The sequence below is a fragment of the Artibeus jamaicensis genome, unplaced genomic scaffold (assembly GCF_021234435.1).
Source record: "Artibeus jamaicensis isolate MK-2021 breed Jamaican fruit bat unplaced genomic scaffold, CSHL_Jam_final contig_497, whole genome shotgun sequence".
Taxonomy (NCBI): domain Eukaryota; kingdom Metazoa; phylum Chordata; class Mammalia; order Chiroptera; family Phyllostomidae; genus Artibeus; species Artibeus jamaicensis.
The window spans coordinates 1797946-1816918 of NW_026521863.1; the positions used below are offsets into that span (position 1 = coordinate 1797946).

Sequence of the window (18973 nt, forward strand, 5' to 3'; positions counted from 1 at the left end):
GTTGTTCATGAGCCATGTTTTGCTCTGTTCGTGCCTGTTACGTATGAGGAGGGGAGCCTTAGGTGTTCACCAGGGTGGGGCCACCCAGGTCGCTGTTTTGTGACGCTGTATGTGGGGGTGGCATCAGAGAGGGACAATGGCAGTTCCCTCTGCAGCTTCCTGCCACTGGGGCCTGCGCGGTCTGTCTCACTGCTCGCTTCTTCACCAGTTTATCTGCGCGCGAATGTGTGACCACAGTCCGCCCTCAGTGGGTCCGCCTGCTTCTCCACACCTGGGATCTGCCCACAGGTGCTGGCGCACCTGGGTCACGTGCCCGGGTCAGTCCAGCGGATCTTTCCTGCCGACCCCGCTCTGCTGCTGGCTCTGCCCCTCTTACCGGTTTGGCTGAAGGGTTTGTTGTTTTCAGACTTCCGTGTAGTTCAATTTTCTGTGGTTTGGCTGCGTTTTTATTGCTAAAACTTTATTGTTTTTAAACTTAGTTGTGCGAGAAGGTGCAGTGCTTCCACCTACGCCTCCATCTTGGCAGAAGTCCCCAGTGTGATTTTCTAAATTGGTTTTAATAATATCTCTTGGTGCTTGGGTGCCTGTGAGGAAAGAACTAATATTATCTTTGTTTTCTAGATGGTAGAATCGAATTTTTCAAACTAACTAACAGGCCCAAGGGCAAGAGCTCAGCCTCCAAGGAGAGCTCAGACCCCCAAACGCCTCAGCCCCGGCCAGACCCGAGGTGCCTGGTGCCTGCCGTCTGTCCTGCAACCGGGGACCTCCTGCTGGTCCGGCTCACTCCTCACCAGCTGAGGGGTCCTGGGCCTCAGTTGCCGTGTGTGTGCTGGGAAATAATCAAGTGAAAATGATCACGATTTTACTCCATGATTGTTGTCAAGGTACCATTTTTCTTCTCCTGTAAGGAAATGAACATTTTTCAAGACTTCACGATATGGCAAGGAGGGAAGGACCGGACTTCCGAAGGGAAGACGGCAGGTCCCTTTGCAACGATGGCACTGCAGCCGTTGCACAGGCCAGGTTCTGCAGCCGGTGGAGGAGCACGGCAGGCAGCCTTACTCGTGCCAGGGGTTTCGTTGGAAAACCAGGCTGGGAAAATGCGAAGCCTCATTTTAAGTGTTTAATCTCAAGTGAAACTTAAGGGACTCAGCACCTGTCACAACCTTCCGCTCACTGTGGAGATGGCCGTTCTGGGGAAGACCGTCGCTCGCTCAAGAGGCGGTGCCGAGAGCTGTGTTGCTTGTGAGCCAAAAGATTCAATTATAAAACAATAGAAAGTTTGAAAGTAGTTGGCTTCCTTTTTAGGCAAAATCGCATGTTATATAATCTTTCGAGGGATGTATAAAAAGATCTCTGAACTATACGGTGCCCGTGACACTTCAACTTGCTGCTGTTTTTACAGATTTTTGCCTCTGGAGAAGCACAGATAAGCTTGAAAATTTGTTAAGGTTTACTAAAAAATATTAGAAATCAAGATGAATCCGGCTTGCTTTTAGGGAAAAAAATCACCGTCGTAAAGTTGGAAATTCTCTCTAAGTCATTCCACTAAACACATGAAAATTATTTTAATGAGACAAAATGTTTCTAAAGGTCACATGGGAAAATAAATAAATTGAAAATTGCTTTGCCAGACACTAAAGCGTTTCATTAAACCACGGTGATTAGAGCAGGATGATAAAGGCATGTGATGGACACAACCAGGGCAGGGGAACAGCAGGTCCTGTGGGAGGTACAGACCCGAGGGGGACTCTGTGCACCCCAAACGGCCAGTCGGCATCGTCGGGGACCATTGTCGCCGTCTGGGAAAAGCCGTGGGTGGCTCGATCTCTCGCGCTGGATCCCAGGATTCATTCCCAATGGGTAAGAGATTAAAATTTAAAAAATGAAGGGATAAACATATGAGAGGCCATATGGGAATTCTCTTATAAACTCAGCAAAGCAATAGCTTCTCTACTTGTATTTCAAAATTCAGAAGCCACGAAAGGCCAGGTCGACGTGTCGCATGGCACTTTCCACAGCTCACCGTGAACAATGTCTAAAAGCAAATTAGAAAAATTTCCAAAAAACCACAAGCAGCTCACACCACACCTCCCACAAATCGACAAGAGACAGATCTGCGTCTTCACAGAAAACGGGAGGTGGGCACAGAGGATGCGGACATCGAGTTCACGGGGAAAGAGCCGACAGAGGCCCCCGAGCACAGGAAGGGTGCCCAGCCTCCCCGTCGGAGGAGCCGCTTCTCACAGGGGTCGGGAAACCAACCGGTCCCAGGCAGCACGCTCTGCAGGGGGACTGGGGGAACAGAGGTGGCGGACAGTGAGCGGCTTGGGGACACCTGTCACCACCCAAAAGATGTGACTAGCCCAGGACCGCCTGCCACACGGGCGAATTCCCTGCGGCATTTTCTGCAACAGCACAAAGGAGCAGCAACCTAAAAGTCCACTGATGTGGAGCTGCTCACACAGTGAGCTGTGTCCGTCCGTCTGTCCGTCCACCCACTCTCGCAGGGACAGAGAGAATGGACCCCAGTGCTGAGTGGGAGCGGCTCAGGCCCTGTTACCAAGAGGGAAGCAGGAGGTGCCAGACTCTGTGTGTGTGTGTGTGTGTGTGTGTGTGTGTGGGCGGGGGGGGGGGGAAGCAGCTAGTCCTGTCTTCTTGTGCACGCCGAGCTGCTTGGGGCGTGGGGGGCAGATGAGACGTGGACTGTTTGTGCATAACTACGGTTTTTAAAATTTTTGAACGTGAACGCATAACTGTCTCAACAACGAACAGAACCCTTTTTAATGTAGGGAGGCAGCCGGAGGATGCTGTTTCTGGGCACCTCTGTCTTCCCAAGCAACCTTTTCCTACTGAAATGTTTAAAAACTTTTTTATCGTTGACACCATTGCAGGTGTCCCCATTGCCCCCCTCCCTCCACTTTGCCCCCCTCCGCCGGGTCCCCGCAGCGCCAGGCCTTCACCACAGTACTGTCCGTGTGCACCGGCAGTGCATTTGTGTTCCTTAGCCGATCCCGTCCCCTTCTTTTACCCAATGCCCCACCCCCGCCCCTGTGACATCTGTCTGTCTGTCCCACACATCCAGACTTCTGTTTTGTTTTGTTAGTTCAGTTCGTTCATTGGATTCTGCATATGGGTGAGACCGTGTGGCCCTGGTCTCTCCCCGCCTGGCCCGTTCCGCCCGGGGTGGTCATCTGCGGGTCCGTTCACGCCGTTGCAGAGGGCAGGAGCCCCTCCTTTCTACCGCCGGCCGCATTCCATCGTGTGAGTGACTGCAGCTGTTTGATCCACGCGTCTGCTGGTGGGCACCTGGGCGCCTCCAGACCTGGGTGACTATACAATGACGTTCTTCTATTTCTGGCATTACCTTGTGGTCAAATAATATCATCAGGTTCGCCCAGAGCCTGGTTCATCTGCTATTGTCTGCGTCACTTGGGATCCGTTCAGGGCTGAGTCTGTGTGAAGCCAACGTCATGTGTCCCTCCTGGGCCCAGCCTCTGTGGGCACAGCTTTCTGTGTCCCCGGCAGAGTCAGTGGCAGGAAGAGAATTGTCAGCCAAGGGGCCCCAGGCACCCCCGCCCACGCACGAATCTCTGCTCTTCTCCCAGACTTCTCAGGACTGTGGAATGTGGGTCTCACCGCCAGCCCTGCCACTGAGGGAGGTGACCCCGGGACCCTCCGACGTGACGTCTGGCTGGGTCCCGGTGTCCACTGTCCAACCTCTCTCCCAGAGGCGCTGTGCCGACCACTCCCTGTCACATCTTCTGGGAGCCCCCTCGCCCGATTCTTACCCTGTTCAGTCTTCTAACGTCAAACACTATCGTCTCCTGGTTTGAGTCACTGTCAGCCATTCTTCCAAATTACTGGGTAAGGAACAGCCTCGCAGGTTCCTTTGCAATAAAGACAGACGCCCTGCTCACTGTGCCGTGTGTCATGGAAACAAGTGGGGCTCACAGCACTGTTTCTGGGTGATTGGGAGGGTGACGAGCAGAGGGAGCCCGCCTCCGAGAAGCCCGAGTTTCAGGGTGGCCTGCGGGCTGCCCCCATGGGGTAGGGGTTATTTAACAACCTGACTGTCCGCAGCCTCGTTAAGCACTGCGAACTTGAAACTGGTGTTTGTCATCTCACGGGATGTTGGGCCTCAGGAGCCACTGCGCAAGGTCGACACCGGGGCGGTTTCCCACGGGAATGTAGGCACTTTCAGCAAAGCACAGCAGGGTTGAGACTCAGTCCCCCGATCTCAGGTCCGCCCCTGGGGGCGGGCAGTCAGCTTCCCCCCGAGTTCCCGTCTGCTGTTGTTTTGTTGTATGTCTGGGGCTCTGTATGTGGAGGGCATGGCTACTTCTTCAGGGGGGTTTAGCTGAAGGAGAAAAACATGGGTGGGACGTTATTTACGCTTCTCTTTGCCCCCGACGGAAGCTCATCCAGAGTGGACAGAGGGGTTGGGTGGCTGTGCCCTTCTGCCTGGAGAGAGAGCATCCAAGGCGGGCGTTTTCCTCCTCCCGCCCCTAACTGACCGTCGCTGTTAGAACAGGGAAAGTCACACGAGTGTCTCAGTGGGGATCCAGTGCTACTACTTCAGTGGTGGAACACGTCTCCATATCCACGTGCGATACTTGTGTAAATAAGTTTTATATGCCCGTTTTACACATAAGAAAAGAAGTTTGACGGACTTAAGTCACTTCCCAAAGCTATTAAGTGAGCCCTCTGGGACTGGCGGGTGGGGGCAGAAGGCCCTGCACCTCTGGGCCATGCAGACCCACCCAGGTGCGGGCTGCAGTCCGAAACCTCACCAGCCAGGTGTCTGGTGGCCCAGGGACCCGCCCCTCTGGGTCTGGGCACCTTGAACTGGACAGTGGAGACTGACAGTGTGTGTCCCCCCCCTTGACACACAGCTCTGATCAAGTTAGTGCCGATCCTGTCCAGTGATGTCAGGGACACAGGGACTTCATGTTTTATTGCAGTCTAATGGGGCTCCGGGCCTTGGCCTCACTTGGCTCTGGTCGATGGCCCGGGACAGTCCAGCCACCACCGGTCCCGCAGGAAGAAAGGTGCCCCCAGGGGGCTCCCTACAGGAGAAAGGGATGTGTAGACCCTGCTTCTGTGCAAAATCCTGCGCATTGGGTATTTGAAGAGGCTCTTTTGAGGGTCATTTCCTACAGCGGTACCTCTGAAGACACACCCACTGTGCAAACAGCTGCTCTTTATTGGCTATTTGTCAATACGGTTTCTCACATTTCGACCTTTATGGCTACTTTCCATGCATAATGTGTTTCTTTTTATTCCTACTGGCAATACCTATATAACATTTTGCACTACAAAGTGACTTGTGAGAAAACAGGGTAGTTTTTCTAAGTGGCCACAAAGGACTATTGAAACGTACAGGACGACCCTCATCCCTCGCTGACTGGGAAATGGGAACGTCAACCTCGACTCTCAGACGCCCCCTGTCCTCAGGGGCGGAGACGGCCACAGGGGCCGGGCTGTGGCCCGACTCCGTAATTCACAGCCTTCTGAAAACCTCCCTTTTCCCTCCCGAAACGGATTCTCATTAGTGGTGACTCTAAGAAAACAAGTCTCCGAAGGGGGCTATCAATTTTTATTGCCAAACTACACGTGTTACGGACCGCTGGTGGTTTTCTTGGGACATTGTCTTTATACCACTTCACATAGGGGGTTTCTATGAGAACTGTATTTTACTCCTTGGAGCTCATGTTCATATTTTAAAAACAAACTTTTATCATCAAAGCAAAGCTCTGTTTTCTACAACATCTCACACCGAATCCGAGATGCAGCCATTGGAGGGAAGCTCACAGGATTGGCCATAAGATGGGCATCGGGTGGACGTGACACAGACTCACATCCGCTCGTGAGCCCAGAAGAGCCCTGCTCGGTTCCGTGCGTGTTGCGTCTGATGCTTAGAACCGTGTGCACAGTGGATTAGGTCCTGTGGTGTTTTTAAAAAATATTTTATTTATTTACTTTTAGGGGGAGGGGAAGGAAGGGAGAAAGAGAGGGAGAGAAACATCAATGTGTGGTTGCCTCTCACATGGCCCCCAACAGGGACCTGGCCTGTAACCCAGACATGTGCCCTGACTGGGAATCGAACTGGCGACCCTTTGGTTCTCAGCCCGTGCTCAGTCCACTGAGCCACGCCAGCCAGGGCAGGTCGGTGACTCCTTGAGCTCGCACAATAGGTGGAGTGCGGGGGAGACTCGGGTCTCCGAGCCCAAACCCGTGTGCTGATCCAGCAAAACGTCCCACCCGTAGGGGGCGCCTTCCCGTAGTCCATTCTGGTAGAGCTGCTCTGTTAAAATTTAACTTTTTTCCAAGCACGATCTCCCAAGTCGTGTTGGTCTCCCAGAGTCTCCTCCTTAACACTCGTCCCATCAGCTTTTGGAGTGTTGGTTCTTCCTTCCTTGGTAGCAGGGGAACGATTCGTTCCTGTTTGTTTTCCGGGGACGTGTTTCCGATCTGCGACTTAGAAATGTTGGAGTGAGGAATTCAGTGGAAGTTTTCGGACACCAGTAAAGGGGTAAAGGAACTGAATTTGGGAGCGACCGGCCTGAATCTGTGCTTCGGCAGGGAAGCGTGTGAGCGGGTGCAGCCCGCAGGCAGTATCAGAGGCCTGGGCAACACTTGAGGAGCTTCTCCTGATTCCTGTGTTGGATTTATCATTTCTTAGTAACTTTACCTGGAGAAGCAGGTCATGGACGGTGATGATGAGAAGGATGGTGACGATGGTGACAGCGATGGCGGCCATTTCTTTACCGAGCCGTTCGTATGTGTCAAATTCAGTGCTCACGGTTATTGCCCTAAGTCCATTGACTCATTTAATTATCAGAACAGCTTTACCAGGCGGGTATGATCGTTACCCTCATTTTACACGTGAAGAAACAGCTGGGGGGTGGGGAACTCGCTCACATCCTGCAAAAACCCGCGTGCACGCACTGAGACACCGTCTACTTCCTCTCCAGCCGGTCCCTCGGGCGACGTCGCCCTGCTTCCCCGTCCGTCCGGGCGCCTCTTCCCTCTGGCTCCGGTCACAGGCCCTGCCCACGCCCTTCCCCGAGGTGGGCGCTCTCGTTTCCACCCAGCTCTTCTGGAACCTCCCCGCCCGCGTCTGCTGCGAGGCCCCTTCTCTGCCTCTGCGGCGCTGGGTGGCCATGTCGCTGCGAACAGTTTGCACCCACATCTTTCACGTCTCCCGTTGGCACAGTCAGGGAAACAAACACTTCTGTCGCGTCCTTGACATTGAAACTGCAGCGGTGGCGTCAGGGGAGCCAGTGGCTCTGCCCTACATTGGAGGGAAGACATTTGACGGGGCCTGCACTCGTCCGAGGTTGAAACTGCCCGACAGAGGACAGGCAGGAACCCACCCCCCACGCCTCCCCTTTCTCCCAAGCCCAGGGAGCCTAGCACTTAGTGTTTTCTAATGGTCCACGTGTCCTTTTCCAGGGCAAGAGGCGCCTGGGCCTCCTCTCTGTTCCCAGGAACCGGAGTGGAATCCACATCGAACCTCTGATGGGCCCCTGGGAGCAGAAGCCCCTCCATGCGGAGGGGGAGGCCGGGACTTTTCCTTTCCGGGAGTCTGGCGTGGCCGTGCCTGCAGGGCTTGCAGGCCTGCCTCCGGCTGGGTCTGCACAGCACGCAGGGCTTGTGGGGGGCTCCGTGGAAGGCGGGTGGAGGTGGGCAGGGCTCCGCCACTGAGACCTACGTGGGGGGAAGTGAGCCCGGAGCAGGGCCGCTGCCTGCTGGGGGCCGGCACACTCTCACTGCCTGTCTTTAGAGAAAGTGCTCCACGTCTCTGCCCGGTGACAAACGCCGAGCCACATGGGCCTGGTCTCCCTCGGGAGGGGCGATGGGTAGGGGACGAAGGGGGCCAATCTGCCAACCTTTCGACAACCCCTCTGCCCCTACCTAACCTGTGGGCTCTCGGCCCGGGCCCCACAGAATTTGGCCCACACTGCGCGGCCACGGCCACGGCCACGTGAGCCTATCCACCAGCAGGCTCGTGGCCTTTCTGCCTCCAGGAAATTCGCTGAACTCCCTCACCTGCCGCTGGTCCCTTTCGCTTCTTCCTGAGGTTCTGGGTTTGTTTACTCAGACCTTAAGAAAATCTCCCCTTCCTCTCTGACCACTGTGAACACAGACTTGAGTCTGATCAGCTGAGTTCCAAGCTTGGCTCCGCCACTGGCCAGCGCTGTGGTCTCACCTCAGTTCCCTCATCTGTAAAGTGGGTGAGGTGGGCTGGCCGAAGACCGGGCGAATGTGAAGGGGGCACCCGAGCAGCGCCCGGTGCGTCGCAGCCCCAGCAAGTGTCTGCAGATGTGATGTGGTCTCGTGAGCGAGTCGGGACGGACACGCGCTTGCTCAGTCCGACGTCTCCAGCTGGAAGCGTGTTTCTTTTATAACTTAGGAACAATATTAATTTTTAATATTTAACTGATTAGACAATAAGTAATTTAAACATTTACTCGAAAGCAAAGGATGCTGAAAACCTACACAACAGAATCAGCCACTTTCCCAGGGTTGTGCTTTTGTGGTGGTTCCTTTTTTCTGTAAAACTTTATAAATTTTCAAGTTTTATGTAATGAATGTATATAGCACATTCTCATCAGGAAGAACAAACAGAAAATACTGGAAGCAAGATGTATAATAAGGCAAAAGAAACCTTTGCATTTAATGTTTATTTGTAAAAGCACACAATTTTTAAGGAAGCACTTGGAAAGGTAAAATTCTTGCAGGCAATTTACCAACACATTCTGGAAACACACAGAGCTGTTGAAGAGCTCTTAGTAAATGTCACAGATACGCCAAAGACTCAGACTTTTCCGAACCTTATTAGTCTTCCATATATGTTCTTATTTTGAAAGATGGCTATCAAATATTTGGATAGCTTGGCAAGCAGCTACGTTTTTTTACGTTGCCTAGAGTCTGCCTGGCAACAGGCTGCCCTGCCCAGCATTGCTCTTCCTGCCCCGGGTGGGGGCGAGCCGGCTGCTGTTCTGGGGCAGGGACACCAGGACCACGCCCTGCCCGGCTCCCCCGCCCCCGGCACTGCTCCCCTGGGGACCATCGGCAGAAGGAAGGAAGAAACACGCCGATTCTCCAGGGAAAGCGCCCCAGTGGAGGTGTCCACGGAAACAGCCCCTCTGTCTCATTTCCTCACACACTGGTTCATGAAGGAATGTAAACTGCAGCGGGCAGAGCCTCGGCCCACTCCATCAACACTCTGTCCCCAGAATCACTGACGGAACCTGGAGTGAGTGAGGAAGTTCACCCCACACTGTCTAAAACTGCCCCTGACCTTGACCCCCACACGCCTTACTGTGTGTGCTGCTTCGTGTGTTTTTGTTCCGACGCGGGCATCTCTTTGGTCATTATTAACACAGTCATCCCTCCCCGAACCTCGTCTTCACTTCCCCCACTTCCCGTTCCCTGCAGTCAACTGCAGACCAAAATATTGAAAGTTCCAGAAATAAACAACTCATAAATTGTAGGTCGTGTGACATTCTCAGCAGGGTGATGAAATCTCGTGCCTCCCCCCTCGGTCCTGAATCATCCCTTCGTCCAGGGTCTCCGCGCTGGCTGGGTGCCCGCCTGTCCCTCCCGGAGCAGGCGTGGTAGTTGTCTGATTGGATATCAGCAAGCTCGAGAGTGAATGACATCCACATCATCCCTGTCACAGTACATTGCTACGGTTGCTCTATCTCATTATTGATTGTTGTTCATCTCTTACTGCACCTAATTTATAAATTAAACTGTATCATGGGTGTGTGTGTCTAGGAAAAAATGTACTATGATATTTCTGGCATCGGTGGCAGGCATCCACTGAGGGTCTTGGAATGTGTCTCTGGCGGAGAGAGGGGAACCGCTGTCTCTTATTTATCAGGCTGAAACATCCCCAGAGCCCTGGGCGGGGCTGGTCACTTCCAGGTCACCCCTCACTCTGGCTCCTGGCCGCCCGTCCAAAGTGCAGATTCCTGGGCCCCGCTTACAGAATACCCACACCAATGTGCACACGCACACACGTCACCGTGATGCATGCATTGCCCACTGTCTCTGGCACACGAAACAAAAGAAAGAATAGTGTAACGCACATCCACGCCACTCCCCCCCGTTTAAGACCCCTCCCCATGTGTGACCCCCCACCCTGGCCTCTCTGCCCTTCTCCGCACCCCGGGAAATCACTGTCCTCGAGTTGCTGTTGGTCATTCTCGGCATGTTCAGAAACTGTTACAACAAAAACTCAGATCTGAGTGACACTTGGGATTTTTTTGCCAATTTAAAACCCGTGCCTCAGCAGTCTTGTGATTGTCCTGCGCCTTGCCCTGTTCACACGCTGACCTGCCGCGCGGGGTCGTTGAGTTCTCCAGGGTTACAGGCAGCTCTGCGGCCTGGACAGGTTTCAGCTCATCGATGGGGTTGTGAAGGGCATTTAGTGCTTCTTGTTTGTTATCATAAAGAGCTCTGTTTTTGAGACGCACCTCCTTGTGCGTGCACGTGAGAATTTCTGAGGGTGGGCTGGTGACCTGGGCCACACGGTAGGCGCACCTTCGGACTTACCAGTAGTTGTCATGCACTCTGCCTCCAGCGTCATTTGACCAAGTGCAAATGGTCTATATTCTTTCCAGCACGTGGGCATTTCAGGTTCCCAGCAGTCTGCTACACGTGAAATGCTATATGGTGGCCCTAACTGTGATATTTTTATCACTAATGGATTGAAGCACATTCGTACACTTATGGAGTGTTTGCTTTTTTGGTCATTTCTCTTGCTCATTTTTTAAATCTGGTATCTGATGTTTTTCCTGGTTGATTTGGGGTTCTTTAATATTCTGGATGCTTTCTCATTTCTATTTCTATTCATAAACATTGTCTAGCTGATATGTCTTACTTGGTTTTGTTTACTTCCTTTTTATGGACAGAAGTTTTTTGCTTTGAAGTTCTCACTTTTGTCAATCATTCTTCTTAAGATTCGTGCTCCCAGAACCTGGAGATATTCTCCCAAATTTTCTTCTAAGTATTTTGAAGTTTCCTTTTTATATGAAGGTTTTGTTCCTACCTGAGCTGACTTTTGTGTATGGTACAAGGTAGGGAACCGATTTTTATTTTGTTCAAGATGGAAACAGACAACCGTTCAAGCCCTGTCTATTTAAACACGGACTGTGCGTCTGCCATAGTTCACTTCTGTCGACGTGCGGGTCCGTTCCCAGGTCCCGTCTCGTTCCTGCGGGCAGCCTGTCACTTCTGTGCAGCGACCTCATTGCTGAGTTCGCCGCGGACGACAATGAGTCTTGATGTGAATAAAGATGAGTGTCGGCTCTCCTTCCTCAAAAGGCTCCCGGGCCTTTTCTCTTCCCCAGTAATTTTGGGCTTGTCTCCTCAGAAAGTGCCCTTGAGAATCGGGTTGGAGTTCTTAGGATTTTCAGGTTAATTTGGGGGAGAACTGACATCGTCATCATACTGGCCTGCCCATCTCATCCATATCATATCACTCTGTATTCACGTTTTAAACATCTTTTCCAATAATGTAGTCGTTTTCTGTTTAAAGATAATTAATACTTTGTATCAGACTTAGAACGCGGGACTCTGTAATGAGCTGCTATCAGAATAGCCCAATATGTGAACTGCATTTCCTAAATGGTTGTTACTAGCTGTCAGGAGGCAGTTGGTCTTCTCTCTGGCAAACTTGAACTCATTCCAACAACCTGTCTTTATGTTTCCTGAGGTTCTGTGTAGTTAGTGATATCATCTGTGCACATGATGGTCTGAAATCTTTCTTTCCAATAATCCAGGTGACTTCTTTTGCTTATTCCGAGTTCCCTGTTGAACACCGACAGCGCCAGTGGACAAGTGTGTGGCATTGCTGCCATGAAATGTCAGACAAGGACATAGAAGAAGTGAAGTGTAACCCTACCAGTGTGTGTGACAAGTGGCGCTCAGCACAGGTGGGAGGCCCAGGCAGAGATGGACAGACGAGAGTCAGGAGCCGCTCACCTGCCTGAGGCCCTGTCCAGCAGCCAGCGGTGTGAGTCGTGGCTGTGACGGCTGAGTTGTCGAACACACTGGATTCCAGTTTCTCAGAGCTGACAAATGGTGGCCAGCGGCCAGAGACAAGGTGCCGTGGCCTGGCTGCTGTGGGAGGGGCCTTGGCTTTGGCTCTAGAGGCGTCACTAACAGGGGTGGGCAGGGGCTCACAGTCAGACGGCCCGGGTTTGGACAAGGACACCCTTGCTCATGAGCAACTTTCTTAACTCTGTGCGGTGGCCTTCATTCCTGGGACCAGGTCAATGCCGAGCCCCACCGGTGTGTCAAGGTCGTAATGATGAAGTGATGTTGTCAGACTTGGGAAGGGCCGGAATGGAGGCACTGGCTAGATGCGGGCAGCGGGGCCAGGGGGCGGTGTGCTCAGTTCTGGTGGGGGAGACGATGGGGCAGGGCGAAGTCTCGCAGGTTTTAAAGGCTCACAGACTGGTTTCGATTGAGGTGTGTGATGTAATTCTGAGTCTCAGTGTTCTGCTGCTTTGAACCTGAAATAGATGATACTGACAAATGCCACACTCAAGTGAGATGACGTGCAGAGAGAGGGTGTCGCCAAACGAGCGGCAGAGGCAGCGATGGCTGTCACGGCCCGGGCCACTCAGACGCACAGGCCTGCACCCCCTACTCCGCCGCTGTCCCGGGGCGTGGACTCGCAGGTCAACAGCTGACATCACACCTGCAGGAGATGCCCTTGTCCGTGGTCTGCGATCCTGTAAATTTAGTCGTGCTCCGTAGACTTTTTTCTGAAAAGTAAATCACTAAAAACATACACAAATGTAAGAACTTCGAATGGACCAGTAGTTTCTCTGGTTTGAGATTCTGGTGTCTGGGGGATGCTAACCTTGGCATCGTGGTCAGTCTAATCTCTCTCACACATCTTGTCTCTCTCGTTCAGCCATTTTTACTTTGATGCCTTTCTGGCTGGAAAGCCAGCTGGCTTAGGTGGTGGCGATGTCCCTCCGGGTGGATTTGCTCTTGTTCCTGGCAGGCAGCCTAGGAGTGTCACCTTCCTGTGCCCCGTCCTTAGGGTTTCTGCATCCCAGCGGGGGTCCCCCAGGAGAGCACGTTGAGACCCCAGACCCACTCGAGGTGCCGGGACCACCTGTTCCCACCTGGGAGACCTTTTGTGTGACAGTGGCTGGGGCAACCGGCTGCACGGTCTGCCTTTCCGGGAGGCCGGCTCCTTCCAGCCCCCTTTATCCGCTGGGAGCAGCCCTCGGAGAGTCCTGGCCCTAAGCCGACACCCATCTTGCACGGCGAGCTCCTCTCCCCGGCTTGCACGGACCCAAAGCCTCAGGCCGCACCCACAAATGGGGGGACGTTTGGCTGGATGTGGGGGTTGCATCCCGGATCCTACAGCCCCTCGTGATGGTAGGCGCCGCTGTTAACAACAAGCCACAGTTTCTTTGTCCTCTGGGACTGGGTTGTCTTTTCAGGGTGTATCTGCACAACAATCTCTCATACATGGAACTTTCTTGACTTCAGTGAAAGTTTGGTGCAGGAAGAGAGAGGTTGTGGGGTACAGTAAGTGAAAAAGGAGCATTATATCTTTTGAGACGAGAGAACAGTTTAATTTTCTCCTGTCAAACAACTGGGTGTTTTAATAATCTCAGCCTTTTAAAGGCTCAGACTTTCAAGTTTCCTTACATCTTTGACATGGTGTCTCTTTGCGATTCCACCCACTCTTTGTGGGAATAATAATGTGCTAATGTTCTATTCTTCTCCGGGGCTTTTTGTGCAGAGAACTCCCAGCACAGCACTTTACAGACGTTGCCATTTATCCCGACAACACCTTTGCAGGCCTGCGGGCCACGTTGTTTGAAGGAGAGTCAGGTTAACGGGAGCTGAGGCCAGGCCGCCCAACTTCGGCAACGTGGACACCTGTCTTGGACAGGTGCACCTCGGACAGGTTCACACAGGGCAGCCCGCAGCATCCGGGGGCCTTGCCCCTTTTTTTCCAGCCCGAGAGCTGTTTTCTAACCTAAAGTGACACATGAGAAAATACATCTCCATCCTTCAATATTCTTCAGGAGCTTCTTGCTTGACTGGGTTTTGTGTCTTGGTGTCAGCGGGCCCAGCGGAAGGAGTTTCATCAAGCTGAGAGCTGGGCCACTGAGGGCACCTGTGGCAGGAAGGGGGCCAGTGCGTCTGCAGTGCCAGCGACCCCATGCTGGGAGTTGGGGACACGCTGCTCCTGGGACAGGGCTGCTTCCCCCTGCGGTGACACCCTGGAATGCGGAGCAGGCCCTGGCACCTCTGAGCACTGTCACTGGAAACCAGGGTGGCAGAGCAAATATACCCACCGACTCCCGTAAGAGAGTCCCCCAAATCTGAAAGACTGCCAGGGCGCAGCGCCGGTCACTATCTCTGGTGTCTGTGTCACCAGCGGGTCTCAAGCTGGTCTGGTTCCCCCTCTCAAATAGCCTGGGCTTTTCTCCTGCCTAACAGTCCGCAGCAGGTAGGGTTATTTGAGAACAGATTTGAGGACTTCCAGACTTCTTCTGCCCTTCACAGAGGGTCAGCTCTGAAGGAATCCCTACTGTCGGCCTCACCGTGCACGTGGTTTAAAAAGATGGGAGTCCAAGGCTGCTTCAGACCCGAATGATCCCCAGGAAACTTGGATCCCCGGGGCTGGCCCCCTCGCTGCCCCCCTGGTTGCCCATCTGTGCTCCCATGGCTGCTGAGTAACAGGTTACCGGCCCCCAGTGGTGGGAGCATGGGGGGGTTATCATTTTATTATAATCTTTGTCTTCAAGTGCCTCCCAGCACAATATTTTTTAAAAGTAGATTTCCAATTTTCCATATCTAAGAATACTTTAACTGATTTTATCCAGATATTCTGATTTTTAAAAATCTCTTCAAATCTGTAAGTTAGAGAATAAAACGAGGGTGAAAAACATCTCTGTGGAGTTCTGGGATTTTCCATCTGAAGGAGGTTGATATTCAATTTCACCGAAATTGAATTTTAACTGGAAAGGTTTAAATATATCCATTTTCCTAATTCTCTTTAATTAGTTTCATTTCAAGTGATAATTCTTTTTCTTTTTGTTGAGTGTCTATAACTCTTCCATAATGCAGCTACTATAGAAAGCAGAATGCCAAAAGCTGAGGAGCTGGGGCCACCTCTTACCCCACGGGTGTCTTTTGTCTGGCCCCCAGGAGTGGTTGAACTTCCTTTGGGGACATCTGTGCCTCTGGGGCACGTGGTCTCTTCTTCCAGGCCACCTTCCAGGTTTCAGCCCCCTCAGCCACCTGACAGAGGACTGCAGTATCATTTTTCCTGGAAACGTCGTCATGACCACCCCGGCTCTCCCTGCACTCTCCCCGGGAGGCCGTGCTGCGTGGGGAAACTGGCTGTGGATCGCACGCGGATGCTTTGTCTTCGAACCGTCACAGCTCTCAAGATGCAGATTACTTCTGGCACGCTCCAAGTGCAGCGGGAAAACCGATCTTTGTGCGGGGTCGTGCCCTGCACACAAGTCCCTCCGGAAGTGGGCGGAGCCCGCGCTTCCATCCATGATGGGGTTGCCCAGGTGGGGTCCTCCATCATGGCAGCAGTCCAGGTGGGATGGTCCATGTGGGGTGGTGCAGGTGGAGTTGTCCCGGTGAGGCTGCCCGGGTGGGGTTCAGTGTGTGGCCGTCACAGCTGGGAAGGGTCCCCTGTCCTGGGCAGACGCCCAGCACAGATTCTGGGTGGCAGGAGGGTAGAAGGAAGGGCAGAAGCTCCCTCAGCACGCTCGCTGCTCCTGTGCCCTCGTAAGGACCTCTCCATTCGGCTCCCTGCTGACAGGATGGTGTGTGGACACTTTAGGCCCTGAAGACCTGGGCTGTTGTGCACCTGCCCCTGGGCTGTTTGGGTTGATGTGGACACGTTTGAGCTTCCCTGTCATCTCCAGTGTGGTCAGTGAAGCGGAGGAGTTTTCCAAAGGCAATCTCAGCTCATCTCCTCCCGGTGGGCAGGCTGGTCTGGTAAAACACTCTACTGTGTCCTTAACTCAGCACGGATGGTCCGGCACCGCCTCCAGCCCTGATGGCGGGGAGATGGGCCTTCCCGGGGAAGCTGACCCCCAGGGCTCGGCGAGTCTGGGCACCGCTCTTACACAGGACAGGCCACAGCCCAGACTCCTCCGTAACGGAGCCACCGAGCACGTGCAGCTGCCTCCCGGCCCCGCCTCTGCAGGCTCACGCTTTGAGTTTTTGCCAGCACCGCTCGACCCCCGTCCTCTAGCAGTCGTTTATTTCACTTACTCGTGAGACCAGCTCTGCTTGTGACTAGTGCGAAATTTTGCAGATTTCCATTTAACTGCTGAGCGTAATTCTTGTCCCCAGTGAAAAATAATTTTTAATGTTTTCTCCATATAGTTCCCCCAAGGTTATAGTGTTTTTCAATTCCCTAAAATAATTCTCAATTTATTTACTTGCTCACTTCAGAGAACCCAGAGCTGCTGGAGTTCCTGCATTCTCCCCCCACCCACTTCCTCTGAGAGCTGGGAAGTCGCGGGAAGCAAACGTCTGCTGGGACAAGCTGCCACCTTTGCTCTGCGAGACCCCGAACTTGACCCTTTGTGTCCACGTGGCTCGTTGGGTCTCCTCTCCCTACCTTGTATGTTCAGCAATGTAATACATGTTGGCGTCTGTGAAGTCCAGCAGACATAGAGCGGTGCAGTGAGACCCAGCTCCCTCAGGGAAGCTCTCGGGAGGGAGTGGACTTCGCGTCCACCTGGGTGGTACAGGTGGACACGGCCCTTCAAAGCCCCTGAGCTCAGAGGCCAGTCCCTTCGCCTGACAGGTACAGACATGGCCACACTGAATGATTGCAGGCGGCAGCGTGGAGCTGGGGGTGGCAAAGTGGACACGTCTTGGTGGCCAGTCATAGCTGAAAGAGCACAGCGTCTCCGTGAGAAGCAGCAGAAGAGGAATGTGGGGGGCAGGGAGGTGGCAGGCAGGGGCAGGGAGGCCGTCTGTCCACACCGCAAACTGCAAAGGAGACGTACCCATGGTTGATTCCCCCAGTAGCACAAAAGGCAGTGACAACACTGAGAAGAATGAGAGTCGAGAGACAGCTGTGAGCTGTCAGGTAGAAGGCAGCCAGTCACGCACACCTGAGTGCACAGGTCTCAGGACACCTGAGCATGAATCGCCACAAAGAGATGACCTTCGGTGAGCCACCTCTGAGGTCTGGGTCTTCTGCACCCCCGGAGGGTGGCGTGCCTCTGCTCGGGAACAGAGACGTCACCGGGATCGGGGTTGTCTGGTGACTGGTCGGTGAGTCGGTCTCCTGACTTCCAGGGTGCACCTGCCTCGACGGCACCGTCTGATCCTCCCGCTGTCTTCTCCCCGCCTCATTAGCAGCGTAGGCGAACCTCACCTGATGACCGCCATTTCCCAGCCAGTGCGGCTGCTGTGCGGCTGCTGACCAAACTTCCACTGATGACCCTTGTAGGCAGGCCTTGGAGGGGTTTTCAGGACCCCGTGGGCACGGCAGAAGAAACTTTGAAGTGATGCTTGACATGGACCTCACAACATCAAAAAGAGATGCTCCTCGTTTCGGGTTGGAGAACCCGACATGGCCCCCCCGGCTCTTAGCCGATGTTCTTCTAACTGGCTGTTTACCCCCTGGTCTAGCACAGCGGCGACAAGACACGTCGTCCTCCAGAGTTGCGTCTGGGTCGCTCCCCTCGTTTTCTCAGGGCACCTCACCTCGCTGGCGCTCGGAGCCTCCAGACGGCCCGAGGGAGCGGGGAAGGTTTTCTAGCCTCGTTTTTCAGATGACACATCAGAGCCCCCGGGAGAGCAGACTCTGTGACTTTCACTACTTAACCTGTGAGTTTGCATCAAGTCCCTAGTTTTGCAGAGTGACCTCACAGCCAAGTCTCCGGGCGTGAAGCCGCCCCAGGTGAAGCCTGGCGTGAGCATGTGAATGAAGCTGATTCCTATGTAGCAGTTCACTGGCCAGCTCTCAGCCCTCTCTCTGAACGCTGGTGGGTTGTGTGCTGTGCGCTTTAACTGAAGCAGAAACCGAGAAACCCCAGCCGTCCTGGTTCTGGGAGGGTTGACATGATTCAGGGAGTGCGCTTCTCGGTGGAATAAGGTTCCTTGTTTTCCTCAGCATCTCCCTAGAGAGATTTATTATTTGAATAAACTCCACAGACTTACCTCCAAGGGGAAATAGAGAAATAATCAAGCCTTTGTTTAATTCCTTGTTTGTTCGCACACCTTCAAAGTTGGCTTAACCCCGTTTAAGGAACCAACCGAGGCTGCTGATCAGAACCAGCACGTGGCCGTGCCAGAGCTTGGAAGGAGAGGGTTCCAGTTCTGGTCCCGCCTGCTTCTCTGGAACAGGCCGGGGCTCCCCGTGCACTCCCTGCTGCTTCTGCACATCCACTTGAAGGTGCAGAATTGTGAGCGACTTTGGCAAACCATGCTCCAGTTAGATATCTGTGAGACCAGTTCCTGTGGCTTTGGAACCTGATGGCAGGACTTGGAGTCCGCTGTCCAGCTCCAGCCTGTGTATCACAAACAAACCCTCTGCTGTGTATGAGCAAGCAGGGTCTCGAGTGAAGCGGGGGGGGGGGAGCTCACTGCTTTTGTAGGAATGTCATGTTCTAAGCTCAAAGGCTCGGAGGTCTTTGTGTACCAGATAACAAGCACGCTCGCCACCCACTCAGAATGCAAGGGAGAGAGAGCACCAGGGGACAAGGAGCGATTGGGGACTGTCTACCATGAGTCTCAGAACTGCAATTATGGTCCTGGACAGCGTCCCACAGCCTCCGCTGACCCAACAAGCCTTTGGGACGGTGCCTCTCAGCTGTCTGCTGCAGAGCCACCAGCGGGTTTGTCTGACCCCCCACCCCCCGCCAGACCGAGTGAAGCTGAGATCCTGGGGTGTTCACCTTTTGTTTATATTGAATTGAGAGGACTTGGGATT

At 53.4% G+C, this 18973-nt stretch overlaps 1 protein-coding gene across 1 annotated transcript in view; it reads left to right on the forward strand.

Annotated features, from left to right (window-relative positions):
- Positions 1-18973, forward strand: part of PDE10A (phosphodiesterase 10A) — a 335996-nt gene that overhangs the window by 103774 nt on the left and 213249 nt on the right. The window lies entirely within an intron of this gene.